Raw genomic sequence first — 16,644 nt, 5'->3', positions numbered from 1 at the left:
AGTATCTGGGACTCAGTCAGCTGAAGAAATGTTATTAACCATCAGAATCTAGCTTAGAATGTGGAATGGCTTTCTCTTTAAGTTTCCTTATTGGCCATATCGCTAGACTAGAGGAATTAATCCAGGGACTAAAGGCTGTATTGGAAATTGCACAAATGCCACCTGGATCTGCAAGTATGAAATCTACAGCAATTTTAGCATCCATGACAGCACTGGCCAGTAAGTCTAGGCTGACCCGAATGCTTTCTAGAGCTGAGATGTTGTTATTAATCACTTCAGCTAAATTCAGGGACTAATACTTCTAATTGGATGATTCTCCTTGTAGGAGTAACTGCCTGCAGGGTACACATAAAAAATGAGTCTGTTAGTCCTCTGAGAAGCTCCCCTATCTAACTAAGGTGCACTCGTTTTGAAGAGATCTCTACAGTTGTATGAGGTTTACGTGATCTACTGGTGATGTGTCATTAAACATATGAAGGTTTCTTATGGCCACCTTTAAGGAGCAAATAGCTGTGTTTCAAAGCAGGGGAAAGTTAATTTGGTTTCCACAAAAGTAGCGGTGCACATAGTACCTTGAACAGAAAGTGTTTACAATGGTTGAGGCCCCCAAAGGAAAACTATGTAAGTCAAGGATTCAGGTTAACAGTGTCTCTATTATGGCCTCCTAAAAATTGGTAGGTCTTAGGGTTCCCAGTTAAGTTCAAATAATTGACTCTAGTCCTTGTTTTCAGTAAGAACTGACTGTGCAATCAATTCAAACTATCTTGTTTGCCCATGCCACAGGTCAAGTGGCATTCACCTACCCCATGCAATAAGTTAGTGGCATCTAAGGAAATAATGGTAGGAAATATACGTGGAGCTATTGACAGGTGTTTCGCTTGGGAAATGCAGAAGCTGTAGCCATCCTCTGTTGTCTCCAATAGATTTCATGGTAAAGTTAAGGGAAATGTTGATCAAATTGTGGTCAGAACTGTCTGGCAGAGGTTGGCAGATACAACATTCAAATGTATGGTATTTGCAACCGTTTGGAAAAGCCAAACTATGGTATTTTACTTATCACATGGCAATTGTGAAAGACAGAAATCATTAATATCCTTTACTCATGTGTCATTCCTGGGTATAAGTGGTTCCTTTTCTGAGTGTGGGGGTACTGGCTCTCTCTCCTCCACTTTGAAATTGGTGTGCCACATACCAGTAGCTTTAAATACACCCTTTTTCAAATCATTTACTCTTTGCATTACACCTTTCATCTTGTAGGATCAGGTGCAATAAGGACAAAGACAGTTTTACAAAAATTACAGAGATGCATTATGCCTCCACATTTAGCCCACATAGTCCACGGTTGGGAACTCAGAGAGTAATGCACTCAACAAGTAATCCTTATCATCATGCTCTAGGACCATGTCAATCAAGCAATAAAATCCAGGTAGTTGAAGAAGAACTAAGTTTGAATCTTCTGGGACGCCTTTTGGTCATGCTGACACCTGGAGGGTGTACCAACCAGTCCAGCACGGAGTGGTTGGTAGGGGGAAGAAAGAAGCACTGTGCCAGGAATGGTTCAAAATAGATTTATATGCACACCTCCAACTACTTTTGAGTGGATCACTACCCAGGAACCAACTCAGAAGGGACGATTGCTTTCTTGACAGAACACTCAATGAATAAACTACATTATCAAGGAGTATAGAGCAGGAGGAAGAGATTTATGTAAAGTCAGAAATCTTTTTGAGTTGATTTTTGAGGAGGTTGTTCCAATGTTAATTAACACCACATGCCTGTGGATGGTAGGGGACATGAATGTTTCATTGAATATCTTAACTATCATCCCATTTTTGAATGGCTTTGTGATGAAAGGTGCATCATTGTCAAACTAAAATTGGTCAGAAAAGTCAAGCACCTTATGTGATAAGTTTCAAGAGCCACAATAGTGTGGCTGGACTTGGACAGTAAGATTGAAACAGCAATGTCATAATCCTGAAAAAGTGTCAAAAGCAGTGAGACACCCTCCGATAACCACAAAAGACAGTCTAAGCTCTGATGTAATCAATATACCAGAGTGGACAGAGGCAAAGTCCCACGCAATATACCCACACCTATACTAATAAAATAGCATGATTTTGGCAGCAGTCATAAGCCTGAAATTCAATGGTAGCCTCTAAATCAGAAATATAGCATGCTTTACTTTGTCCTTGTTCAATAGTGAAGGATATGTTGCCATGTCCAATACGATGATGGATCCCGACAGCAATGATGGCAATCTAGGTGGCGAAAGCTTATTCATCGTCTTGATTCCATCCAGTCACATTAGAGAATGAGGTTTTTCAGTGGGCCTCTAGATAAGTGACCCCTACAGTTTCATCAGCAGCCGTGATTTATTTCCTCAGTTGACAGATTCAAAGAGGGGTGGTATTAATCTGCCAATTTGTAGTTTCTGAAGTGACACACCAAACAGTAAGGCAATTGGCAGCAATTTAATAGGCAGGAGGTAGGGCAGGTGGGACATGTAAAGTACAACAAAGTTCACCAAGGGGAGTATTAGCTGGAGGTAAGAGAACATCCTGGAGTTCTTCTCACTGAGTAAAGAGATCATATATGCTTTTAGCTCTGCATAGCCGGTGCTGAGGCTGAAGAGAGATAGCAGCCTGTTAGATATCATTGGGTTTAAGCTTAGCCTTACCATCAGTTACCCAGGCCTAGGCATTTAAGAAACCTCTGTGAATTAAGGGCCCCATTTAGCCGTGGCTTTCATTCAGGCAGTGGAGTGGTGGATAAAATCTCCCACACAAAAGAGTAGCTGCCATTTTTAATGTAAAAGCTTAAATGACATTGTGCCCTGGCTGACTGGGTTAGTTAAGAAATTGTTTCCAGTGAAGGATGAGACTTGTTGGGTCTCTCCCAATTTGATAGTCATTGAATCTGAGTTGACCCACCAAAAAAGGGAGTGTCAGGCTGGAGGATCACAAGGCCTCTCTGCACTGGCATCTGGTTTTGACAAGGGCCCAATAGTAAGAATTTTTTTTTAAACTGTGTGTCAGGTAATAGGAAATTCTCCCAGTAGGCTGCATTGTGTGCAATACATGAGGTCATTAATCCAATGTAAAGGAAGAAGTGGCCTGAAGTAAGAATATATATGGTAGATGGCTTGCTTCACTGGTAAGCCTTGTAAGGAGCAATACTGGAATATTTTGGAGACAATGCAAACTGGGATAGGCATGTAGATGGACCTAGAAGAGTGGGCAGAGAGTTAGCATATCTTTGTGTTTGACAACAAGGCCCACCAGGGAGTATCCACCAAGAAAAAGCACTCAACAACCAGATAGATATTTCTAGTGGATATCAACCAGCTTCTATCTTCAGCTACACCAGTGCTTGCACAACCTGTAAGGGAATGACTATCGTGGCAGAACAGAAGCTGTGAATGATTACAACAGCTTAAGATCCCTCTCAATAAGGCTTATATGATCACTGCTACTGATGAATGCTAGATCTGTCAATAGTAGAAATCACTGCTAAACACTTCAAATGATGCCATCCCTCAAGAAGAACCAAGCAGCCACTTGGTTTCAAGGTGATTATATCGGACTCCTTCCATACTGAAGGGGACAGTAATTCATTCCTGCAAAAATTATTTACTCTGGAATTGGATTTTCCTTCCTTACCTACAGTACCTCTACAAGTTCCCCTATTCAATCGCTGACAGATGTGTTATTAACCACTCGGGATCCTGTATAAGTGCTTCAGACCAAGGGATCCATTTTGTTTGAAGAAGAGTTTACCAGTCCTACCATTTGCTGTATCACCTGAAATCAGTTGGCCTGATAGATCTTCTGAATGGTTTATTAGAAGCTCAGCTAAGGCAACAGCTTGTGGATGACCTCCTGGTAGGGTTGAGGTGATGTCTTACAGAATGCAGTATGTGCATTGAATCAATGGCTGACATATGATTCTGTGGCCAAATGCTGAAAAACATTGGTCTTGAAACCAAAGGGTAGATAATGGATTGGCCCTTTTTACCATCAATCCTGCTCAGCCACCTCTAAAATTTATGTCTTCGGTTCCAGCAACACTGGAGTTCTTCTGGTTCGCAGCTCTTGGCTCCCAGGGGGCAATCCTTCCTCCAGGGACCCAGTAACTCTTCCACCAAACTTAAAGTTATGATCTCCACTTGGTCCCTTTGAGCTTCTCAATTCAATAGACAGGCAGGTAAAGAAACAAGTTCCCATCAGGGACCACAGACTTTATTTATTATGAGTAGACAAGATTGCTGCTATACAATGGAGGCAGGGATTAACATGTATGGAATTTGGTGGATTCTCTGGAGCATGTCTTGGTGGTCCCATGACTAGGGTTAATGATATGCACCCAATTGGGAAACCTTGTCCTAGGGTCTCTGTCTTAGGGAACCTAAACTAAGACACATAAGCAAAATTATAAAGTCAATGAATACTCTTTTGTGTCCCCCCACAGGATCATTTATGTGCCTTTCATCCACTGTTTGATATCCTATCCTGCACATCCACCTCCTCTGCAGAGCCCAATGCCTACATGCTGTATATTGGCTACCCATTGATATTTACTCAGGTGCTTCATCATCATGCTCTTCCTCAGCAAATGACCTAAAGTTATTCCATTTCTACTCTACCATGTTGATTCTTTCTCATGCCCTTCACTGAGGACACTTGTTGAACTAAGATATTTTGCCTTACTTGATCTCTTCTTATGTTGATACCAAGAAACTAACTGACTGTCGTTCCCTTGTGGACAAGACTCATGTCTTATTAATTTTTGTATTTTTCACTTCCAGTAACATGGTAGTTGTGTAACGCACGTGAAAAGAACTAACTGGTTGATGCTATAGTGAATTATCCTTATGATTTCTTTATTGATTGAGAAGTCTTATTGTAAAGGAGGAATATGAGCATTAACTTCATTTGAATAAGTCCATTAGAGCATCAACTACATACGGATAGCATACGAATGTGTGCCTTTCACTTACACTCTCAACTTTCTTCCTACAGCCCAGATCAAATGAAGACCAATGCATTCAGCATTTGGCCACAAAATCATATGTCAGATCAACTGAATCATTTTTAAAAGTTATCCATTCTATAAAATATTAGAAAACAGTGTTTGAAATGCTATTCAGTTGTGAGTTTTAATGCTGTAAATATTGAGTTTGGATTCCCAGATGTTGATAGAAGGTGAAATATTTTTCAAAGTTTAAATATAAATAGGCAGTTAATTTTGCTCTGGCTATTTTAGCAATTCTATCAAATATTAAGCATGTTTTTGTATTCACCTTTAGAGTAGGAAATAATTATAAATTTATTGATTCTCTATAATACAAATAATTTGTGTATGTACTACTTCATTTATGCCGATATATGTTTAATTCTCTGAGAGAAAACCCAGCTGAAAACAACCCTAATCCTTGCCCAAATATGAGAAAATAAGATAAATAATTTAATTTAAATATTTAAAAAATAATTTTAAAAAGGATATCAGACTAGCACAAAATTTTACATTTATTACTGGTAAAGGTTAGCTTGGCAGACGTGAATTATGCCTGTGGGTAAATGCAACTACTGATACAGAACCTCTCATTAGAAAGACTTATCCACACAAACAGTCATTTTTGTGTATGAAGGCCTGAAGTCATAGAGAAGAACTAGCGCTACCCATGAGCAGGCTCACTTGTAAATCTAATCTAAGCTAATATGCTCAATTATTATTCTCCAATTTGCTAATCAAAAGAATCACTACACCTCCCTAAGTGTAGAGTGAGTAATTGGACTGAGAGAGCTTATAGATAAATGTGGTGAGAATCTTTTCTCAGGTAAATGAGTTGCAAAAAAAAGAATGCCCTTCTGTACTTAGTGGTTAAGCATGAATACTCTTGATCAAACCATGTCTATAATCTTGGCTGCACTACTTTTGTTTTTTTAACAGCTTTATTGAGATACAAACCACATACAATAATATTTTTTTTACAGTATTTTTTTTCTTTCATTCTAGGGGTTTTACATATCATTGGATTTACTCATGTTTTTGATGATGCTATTACTATTATTTTTTTAAACTTCATTTTCTATTTTTATCATGTTTATAGAAATGAAATTCTTCTTTGTCTATTTACTTTGTATACAAAATATATTTCCTAATTAATTCTAATATGATGTGTGTGAATTCTTTCACATTTTCTATGTATTTACAAATATGAAGATAGTCTTTCTTCCTTTCAACATTTACCATATTATTTTTTTTCCCTGCCATCGTGCACTATTTAGGACTTCTAGTACAATACTGAATACAGATGTAGATAGTGTGCATCCATTTCCCACTTCAAACCTCAGGTGGGATGATTAAATATCATATTTGGTGTAGGTTTTGTGTAAATGTCTTTTATCAAATTGTGGTATTTCTCTTATATTACATTTTGCTAAGATTTTTGATTATCAAAAGTGATTGTTGAATTTTATCAAATGCTATTTTTCTTTTATAATAATATAAATTTGTTGTAGAAAAGTTTAAAAATATAGACAAGCAAGAAAGACAAAATAAAATCACCAACAATCCCATTATGCAGACTGAAATAATTACTGTTAACCTCTTGACACAGAGCCTCTATGCTTGATTTCTAAATTTTTAATATAGGAATGAGGTCAAGCCTGGGGGATGTCTCAGCTGCTGAGCTGTTCCTTGCAAGAGCATCCAGTCATTAATCATACTGCTCATAGATTCATGGCAAATCTAACCTGAATCTAGGTGGGAGTTTCCATTCATCAGTATTAACCTGGTGGGTAGAGATTAGCCGCTTTATTAGCGATGATGATATGTTTTTCCTCCAGATTTATTGACATATAATTGACATAAAAAATTATGTACATTCAAAGTATATAATGTGATGATTTGATGCGCATATATTGTGAAATGATTGCCCCAATAAGGTTAGTTAACACCTCCATAACCTCACATAATTATAATTTTTTGTGTGAATGGTGAGAACGTTTAAAATCTACTCTCTCAGCAACTTTTAAATATACAATACTCTATTATTAACTACAGTCACCATGCAGTACATTAAATTTCTAGAATTTATTCATCTTATAACTGGAAGTTTGTACCCTTTGACCAACATTTCCCCATTTTCCCTACCCTCCAGACACCAGCAACCACTGTTCTACCCTCTTTTTTATGAGTTCAGATTTTTTAGGTTTCACATATAAGTGAGATCATAAAGTATTTGTCTTTCTCTGTCTGACTTATTTCACTTAGCATAACGCCCTCAATGTCCATCCATGTCATTGCAAATGGCAGGATTTCTTGCTATTTGTGGCGGATAATAGTCCATTATTATCCCACATCTTCTTTTTCTATTCATCTGTCAATGGATAATTCCACAATGACATGAGAGTGCAGATATCTCTATGAAATCCTGATCTCAATTTCTTTTGACATACACCATGATGTGGGATTGCTGAATCATACGGTATTTCTATTTTTAATTATTTCAAGAAACTTCATACTGTTTTGCATAGTGGGTGTGCCAACTTACACAAGTGTTCCCTTTTCTCCAAAACCTCATCAACACTTGCCATCTCTTGTCCTTTGATAACAGCCATTCTAATGGATGTCAGATATTATCTCATTGTGGTTTTGATTTGTATTTTTCTGATGAGTAGTGATGTTGAGCATTTTTTTATGTACTTGTCCATTTATATATTTTCTTTGGAAAAATGTTTATTCAGGTTCTCTGACCGTTTTTTGATCAAATTATTTGTTTTGTTGCTATTGAGTTTTATAAATTCCTCATATATGTTGGATATTAACTTCATATCAGATATAGATATTGCAAATATTTTTTTCTCATTCTGTAGGTCGCCTTTTTATTCTGGGGATTGGTTTTTATGCTGCACAAAAAATTATTAGTTTGAGGTGGTCTCACAACTTTGTTTTTGCTTTCATTGCTTGTGATTTTGGTGTCATATTCAAAAAATTATAGCCATAGCCAAGATATACGTCAAGGAGCTTTTCCTCTATGTTTTCTTCTAGGAATTTTACAATTTCAGATCTTACATTTAAGTCTTTAATCCAGTTCATGCTAATGTTTGTGAGGGGCATAAGGTAGGATCCAATTTTATTCTTGTCATGTGATTAGCCAGTTTTCCCAGCACCATTTATTGAAAAGACTGTCTTTCCCATGGAAGCCCTTTTTGGCTGCCATGTAAAATATACAGTCAATGTATATACTTGGGTTTGTTTGTTAGCACTTGCTTTTGTTCCCTTGGTCTATGTATCCCTTTATGTCAATATTGTACTGTTTGATTAACATAGCTTTGTAATGTAGTTTGAAATCAAGAAGTGTATTGCCTCAAGCTTTGTTCTTCTTTCTCAGGATTGCTTTAGCTATTTGAGATCTTTTGTGGTTCAATACAGATTTTAGGATTTTTTTTTATATTTATGTGAAAAATGTCATTGCAATTTTGATAGAGATTGCATTTAATCTGTAGATTGCTTTGGTTATCACTAACATTTCAACAATGTTAATTCGTCCAATGCAAGATCACTGGATATGTTTCCATTTATTTGTGTTTTCTTCAGTTTCTTTCATCAATGTCTCTTTCACTTCCTTGGTCAAATTTATTCCTATTTTATTCTTTTAGATACTATAGTAAATGAGATTGTTTTCTTAATTTCTCTTTCAGTTAGTTCTGTGTTGGTATATAAAAATGCAACTGATTTTTGCATATTACTTTTGTATCCTGCAACTCTTCTAAATTCATTGATTAGATATAGCCATTTTTTGGTAGAGACTTTAGGATATTCTATATATAAGATAGAGTAAAAGAAGTTAATAGAACTCCTAAGTACATCAATGTAAAAAGACTTTCTCCAAGACATATATTAGTAAGTCTGGCAAAAGTCAATGACAAAGAAAAAATACTAAGTGCAGCAAGGCAGAAGATAAGAACCTGCAAAGGAACTCCTATCAGACTTTCAGCAGATTTCTCAGCAGAAACTTTACAGACTAAGAGGGAGTAGAATGACATATTCAAAGTTCTGAAAGACAAAAACTTTCAGCAAAGAATATTCTATCTTTCAGATATGATGGATAAATAAAAACTTTCCCAGACAAACAAAAGCTGAGGGAGTTCATCACCACAAGACCCCTGCTACAAGAAATGACCAAGAAGGCCCTCATACTTGAAAAAAAAAAAAGAAAGGATTTACAAAGCATTGAGCAAGGAGATAAATAGGCAGACAAAATCAGAAAATTGTGGCTTTCTATGAGAACAGGTAAGAAAATACTTAATTATAACATTAAAGATAAAGGGAAGGAAAACATCAAAAATAATCACTGCATTTTAACCACAAACTCACACACAAAATGGAATAAGTTGTGCAACAATAAATTAGATGATCAGGAGGAAAGGGATAGAGCCTGCTTAGACCAAGGAAATAGGCGGCCATCAGGAAATGGACTATCTCATCAATGAGATCATTTATACAAACCTCATGGTAATTGCCATACAAAAAATCAGAACAGAGATACGAATGATAAGTAAAGAGAAAACTATCGTAGATAACCACCAAACTGAATGGGCAGTCCAAAGTACATGGGACAAGAAACAAGGGAAATACAAAACAACCAGAAAACAAGAGATAAAATGGTAGCATTGAGCACTCATATATCAACAATCTCTCTAAATGTAAATTGACTGAATTTTCCAACAAAAGAATTCTGACAAAATTTTCTGTCAAAAGACACAGAGTGGCTGGGTGGATTAAAAGCAAGACCCAGCAATATGCTGCCTCCAGGAAACACATCTCAGCTCTAAAGACAAACACAGGCTCAGAGTGAAGGGATGGAAGACAATACTCCAAGCTAATGACAAACCAAAGAAAGCAGGTGTTGCTACACATGTAACAGGCAAAGTAGACTTCAAAATAAAAAAGTCAATGAGAGACAGAGGGGAAGTATATAATGATGAAAGGGACACTACCCCAAGAGAACATAACACTTATAAATATATATGCACCTAACACAGGATCACCAAAGTACATAAAGCAACTATTAACAGATGTAAAAGGAGACATTTAGCAACACAATAATAGTAGGGGACTTTAACACCCTTCTTACATCAATGGATAGATCATCCAGACTGAAATTCAACAAGGAAACAGTGAATTTAAATGAAAAACTAGACCAGATGGACTTGATAGATACATAAAGAACATTCCATCAAAAAACAGCAGAATACACATTCTTCTCAAGTGCACATGGGACATTCTCAAAGATAGACCACATGTTGGGAAACAAGGCAAGCCTCGATAAAATTAAGAAGACTGAAGTCATATCAAGCATTTGTTTCAATCATAATACTATGAAAATAGAAATCAACTACAGGAAATAAAACTAGGAAAGTGACAAGTATGTGGAGACTGAACAACCAATGGATCATTGAAGAAATTCAAGAAGTCAAAAAATATCTGGAGACATATGGAAATGAAAACACACCATACCAGCTCATATGGGATGCAGCAAAAGTGATCCAGAGGGAAATTCATCACAATATAGGCCCACTTTAACAAGCAAGAAAAATCTCAAATAAGCAGTCTTAAACTATACCTAACATAACTAGAAAAAGAAGAACAAACAAAGCTTAAAGTCAGAAGAAGGAGGGAAACAACAAAAATTAGAGCAGAAGTAAATGAAATTGAAACCAAGAAATAGTAGAAAGGATCAATGAAACTAAGAGCCTGCTCTTTAGAAGGTAAACAAAATTGACAAGCCCTTAGCCAGACCCAGCAAGAAAAAAAGAGAGAAGGAGCAAATAAATAAAATTAGAAATGAAAGAGGATAAATTACAAAAGATACCAAAGAATAACAAAAGATTATAAGAGAATACTATTTTAAGGTGAAAGATTAGGTTGTTGGTTTGAGATACTTATTAATTTTTAATATAGTCACTTACAGATATAAATTTTCCTCTAAGTATTGCTTTAGCTTCATCCCATAAGTTTTGGTATGATGTGCATAGTTTTCTCTATTTTTTCTTGTGATTTCTTGTACCCACTTTTGGTATCAAAATGGTTTATTTTTCACACATTTCTGAATTTCACATTTTTTCTATTATTAGTTTCCAATTTCAGTCTATTATAATCTGAGAACTTACTGTGTATATGATTTCAATCCTTTTAAATTTATCAATGCTTACTTTACACCCTAGCATAAAGCCTATCTTGGAGAATTTTCCTTGTGCACTTGAGAATAAGTGTATTCTGTTGTTGGGCAGATTGTTTTATTGATGTATGTTAGGTTTATTTGGTTTATATTGTTGTAAAGTCATTTGTTTCCTTGTTGATATTCTGTTTACTTGTTCTACATTTTATTGAAAGTGGGGCATTGATGTATCCATATATTATTATTGAGTTGTGTATTTCTTCCCTCAATTCCGTCAGTATTTGCTTTGAATATTTGGGGGCTGTGTTGTTAGGTGCATATATGTTTATAATTATTATATTTTATTGATGGATTTCTCTTTTATCATAAAATGTCCCTGTTTAGTAACTTTTTTGTGTGTGTCCCTTTATTTCTTAACTAATAGACTATATTTTTAGAGTAGTTTTAGGTTTACAGAAAAGTACAGGAGTTCCCCTATACCCCTTCTTCAATCTTCTCACAGTTTCCTTCATTATTAAAATCTTGAATGAATGCACCACATTTTTTTACAGCTGATGAAATGTTATTGATACATTGTTATTAACTAAAGTCTATAGTTTATATTAAGGCTCATTTTTTGTGTTTTACAATATTCTGGCTTTTGACAAATGCATAATGTCATGTATCCGACATTCTAGCATTATTACAGAATAGATTTGCTTCCCTAAAAATCCCCTATGTTCCACCTACTCATCAGTGCCTCCCTATCCCTGAATCCCTGGCAATCATTGATCTTTTACTGTCTCTACAGTTTTTTCTTTTCCAAAATGTCATGTTCTTGAAACAATACAATATGTAACCTTTTAATATTGTAACTGTCTTTCACTAAGCGATATGTATATAAGATTCTGCCAAATCTTTGGGGCTTGATATCTCATTTTTTTGTTACTGGATGGCATTCCATTTAATAAATGGGCCAGAGTTTGTTTCTTCATTCACCTTTTCAAGGACATCTTAGCTGCTTTCAATTTTTGGCAGTTATGAATAAAGTTGCTGTAAGTATTTCTGTGTATGATTTTCTGACATAAGTTTTCAAATAAGTTGGTAGAATATACAAAAGCACGGTTGCTAGATAATTTAGCTTTGTAAAAACTGCCAAACTGTCTTCTTAAGTGGTTGCAGAATTTTGCATTACCCCTAGCAATGAATGAAAGTTCTTGTTGTTTCACATTCTCATCAGTATTTGGTATTGTCAAATTTTGGATTTTAGCTATTCTAAAATGTATTTAGTAGTATCTCATTGTTGCTTTAACTTACAATTCCTTAATAACAAATGATATAGAGCATATTTTAATATGTATATATGCTATCTGTACATCTTAGGTGAGATGATTTTTCAAATTCTTTTCTATTTTCATTTGGATTATTTGTTTTCTTATTGTAGAGTTTTAAGAGTTCTTTGTATATTTTGGAAACAAGTGTTTTACCAGTTATATATTTTGCAAATATTTTGTCTCAGTCTGTGGTTTATCTTTTTAATATCTTAACAGCTTCTTTAGCAGAGAAAGTAATTTCAACTTTAACGAAGTCCAAATTATCAAATTTTTCTTTCATGTATCATGCTTTTGGTGTTTTACTTAAAAAGTCATCAACAAATCCAAGGTCATCTATACTTTTGACTATGCTATCTTCAGGAAGATTTATAGTTTTGTATTTTCCCTTAGACACATGATCCTTTTGAGTTAATTTTTGTAAAAGATATATAATCTGTATCTAGAATCACTTTTTTGCATGTGAATATTCAGTTCCAGCACCATTTGCTGAAAATTCTATCCTTTCACTATTGAATTGTTTTGTTTCTTTGTCAAATAATCAATGGACTATATTTGTGTGAGTCTACTTCTGGGCTCTCCATTCTGTTCCTTTGATCAATTTGTCTGTTATTTCACCAACATCACATTATTTGATTATTGTAGCTTTATAGTAAGTCTTTGAGTCAGGTAGTGTCAATCTTCCAACTTTGTTCTTTTTCAGTATTATATTGGCTATTCTGAATCTTTTCTCTTTTCTCTTTCAATGTGCGCTTCCTCTGATTTTGATTGGGATCGCATTCAATCTATAGACCCAGTCAGGTAGAACTAGATCCTTAACAATATTGAGTTTTTTAATTCATGAATATGAAATATCTCTTCATTCACTTAGATCATCTTTGATTTCTTTCATAGAGATTTGAAGTTCCCTCATATAGTTCCTATCCATATTTTGTTCCCTGAAGTAAGTTCCCTCATATAGTTACTATCCATATTTTGTTAGATTTATTCCTAAGTACTTCATTTTTAAGTGCTAATTTAAATGTTATTGTTTTTAGTTTCAAATTTCAACTGTTCATTGGTGGAATATAGGAAAGCAATTGCATTTTGCATATTAACTTTCAGTCCTGCATTTTTGCTATCATTTCCAGGAGTCTTTTGACAATATTTGGAATTTTCTACATAGAAAATTATGTCATTTACAAATGAAGACATTTATTTCTCCCTTTACAATTTGTATATCTTGTGTTTTCTTTTCTAGTCTTATTGCATTAGCTAGAGCTTCCAGTACAATATTGACTAGGAATGTTGACAGGGGACATTCTTGCCTATCTCATCATTAAGTATGATCTTAATTGTAGGTTTTTTGTAGAAGTTCTTAATTAAGGTGAGGAAGTTCCTCTCTATGGCTAGTTTTCTGAGAGATTTTATCATGAATGTGTTTTGCTTTTTCTGCATCTCTTGATACATTCATGTCATTTTTCTTCTTTAACCTATTGATGCAATGGATTATATTAACTCATTTTTGAGTTTGGAACCAGCATGAATATGTGAAATAAATTCCGCATAGTCACCGTGTATAATTTTTTTAACATCGTTGGATTCAATTTGCTACTATTTTGTTAAAGATTTTTACATATATATTCATGCGAGTTATTGGGCTAAAGTTTCGTTCTTGTAATTTTAGAGTCTTGTAATTATTTGTTGAAAACTAGATATTATGCATTGGATAATAGGAACGAAGATAAATAGCCCTGTAGTGTGAGGTTTTATGTTCATCTGGCTATGAGTTAGGCTACGTCTACTGTTTTCTGTAACTATAGGTGTCTGTGGCAACAATTCCCTCTAGTGTCTTTGGTTTGGTCTCTCCTGTTGTTTTTCAGTTTCCCTAGAAATTCCTTCTCAAATAAAACCAAAGCCTTATACTTCCTTCAGTTGTAATCACTAATATTATACAGAAACCCTGTTGATGTGGTAAGGTATGGAGGAAGAGGAAGCATTCTGTAATCCTATGATTAGGTGTGAGTCTTTTAGTAGGCCTGTACCCTTGGGTTATGACCTTCATAAGTGCTTGTCAGGTTTTTTTTCCTTCCTTAGGTAAGGCAATTACCCACCTTTAAATTCTTAGTTTCTTTGTTACTGAAAATATATCTAAATTTGAACACCATGAGTCCTGGAAATGAGGCAAGATAATCTGTCTGTATTTTGATCAGTTTCAGGCAGATCATCTAAATCCCAGAACTTTGTAATTACATGTCAAAAATTATAGGGAAAAATGATAAAAAATAATTATTTTGTGCTTGCTATCTGACTGGAATTATATTCAGTGCTTTACAGGAATTATCACATTTATTCCTCACAACAACATTATGAGGCATACACTGTCTTTTATCTCCACAATACATAGCAATAGGAGGATTAGAGAGGTTAAATAAATTATCCAAGTTCTCATAGTTAATAAGTTGCAGGGTACTATTTCAAAACCAGCCCTGTTCTAAATATTAAAGAAATTTTAAGTTGAAAATTAACAAAGATTTCATCCTGTTTGCACATTATTTCAATGTTTTTAAAGTGCTCCAATGGTGAAATTATTTATAAGTATACTGTTTTAGCAAGTAAGCAATTTATAATTTATTTAGCAGGTTACTGTGATTACAAAATTTAGTTTCTTTGATGATGACATATATTACTATCTTTTAGACAACAATGCTAACTATCTTATTAGCTAGTCTCTATGAGAGGAGTTAAGGGTTCAAAATATCTGAAGACTCAGTATCCCATCTTAAGTCTAATTACTTAACAGAGAACAGAGTGGGGAAGACAGGTAAAATATATTCGAGGGTGGTAAGTGGAAAAGGGGAGAAAGACATCCTAGACAGAGGGATCATCACAGAAGCATAAAAGTGCATGATATGAAAATATAAAAGCCCGTGGCATGAATGGGGAAGATATTATTTCAGTAAAGCAGGAGTTTATGGTATCTGGTGGAGAGCACTATGGAATGAGGAAGACAAGATTGATTGTGATCAGGTCATAAAGAACCCTGTTTCCTACAACTAGTTTATCTTTAAATTTAAAGTAATTTGGAGCCATGTGACATATTCAAGCAAGGAGGGAACATAATTATCATTTTACATAGATTCTCCTGGTGGCAATGCAAAGCATGGGTTGGCAATAGAAAGTCCTGGTGGAAAGAAGAGTAATATGTGAAGTCTCCGCTAATCCACGTGAGAGACTATAAGTACTTCACCTAATACAAAGACAGAAATAAAAGATGGAAGATGTATTTTAAGGTAGAGTAGGAGTATTAAGGGTAGGACTTCAGTAGCACATGTATAATGAAGAGGAGGAACCATGAATGACCCTATAGCAGCTTTTCTCTGTGAGATTCCTGTGTAACAAAATATATCACTTGCATTATGACTGAGTTTTGTCCAATTGCTCAGAGTCCAATTAGTTTTCGTTTGCTTCATGGAAACCGATTGCACATTAACCCGAGCTGGCTTGAAAATGCTTCTGATTAGTCCAATTGTTGAGAATTTTTGCAGAAATTATCATTCATATACTTTGACTAAAATTCATTGTTCGATTACAACTCATCTAATTCCTAAAAAGATTTGTGACAACTTGCACTGGAAAACAGAGATATATTTTGCAAAAAAAAAAAAAGAAAGAAAGAAAATCTCCATGAGGATAGGGAATGTGTTTGTCTTGTTTACCATTATCACTCATTGCCTGGCATAGTGTTGGCCCATAGCAAATAGCTGATAAATAAATAAATAAACCCATTGAAAGTAGGCAAATAAGACTCATACCACATAGTTATAATATTAACAAAAGATGCGTTACTGAAAAATTTTGAGTACATCGTTTTTAAAATTCTAAACATATTTCCCCAATAATTCTCAACGCAGTTAATATTGAAGAATTTCCATAGAAAACTTCTAGCACCAAAACATTATGTTTAGCATAGTAAACATTTTAAAATCATGTATTTCACACAAAAATACTTTTATTATATAATAGGAGTAACAACACGCCACTAACAAAATGTTATCTTTTATTTATTTATTATTTTCTTATTTTTATTCTGGTAATATTGGTTTATGACATCATATAAGTTTCAAGTGTACATCATTATATTTCAGATTCTGCATAGACTACATTGAG

Source organism: Equus quagga, chromosome 10 (genome assembly GCF_021613505.1).
Source record: "Equus quagga isolate Etosha38 chromosome 10, UCLA_HA_Equagga_1.0, whole genome shotgun sequence".
Lineage (NCBI taxonomy): Eukaryota > Metazoa > Chordata > Mammalia > Perissodactyla > Equidae > Equus > Equus quagga.
The sequence above is the reverse complement of the archived record's forward strand: the minus strand, read 5'-3'. Positions refer to the sequence as shown.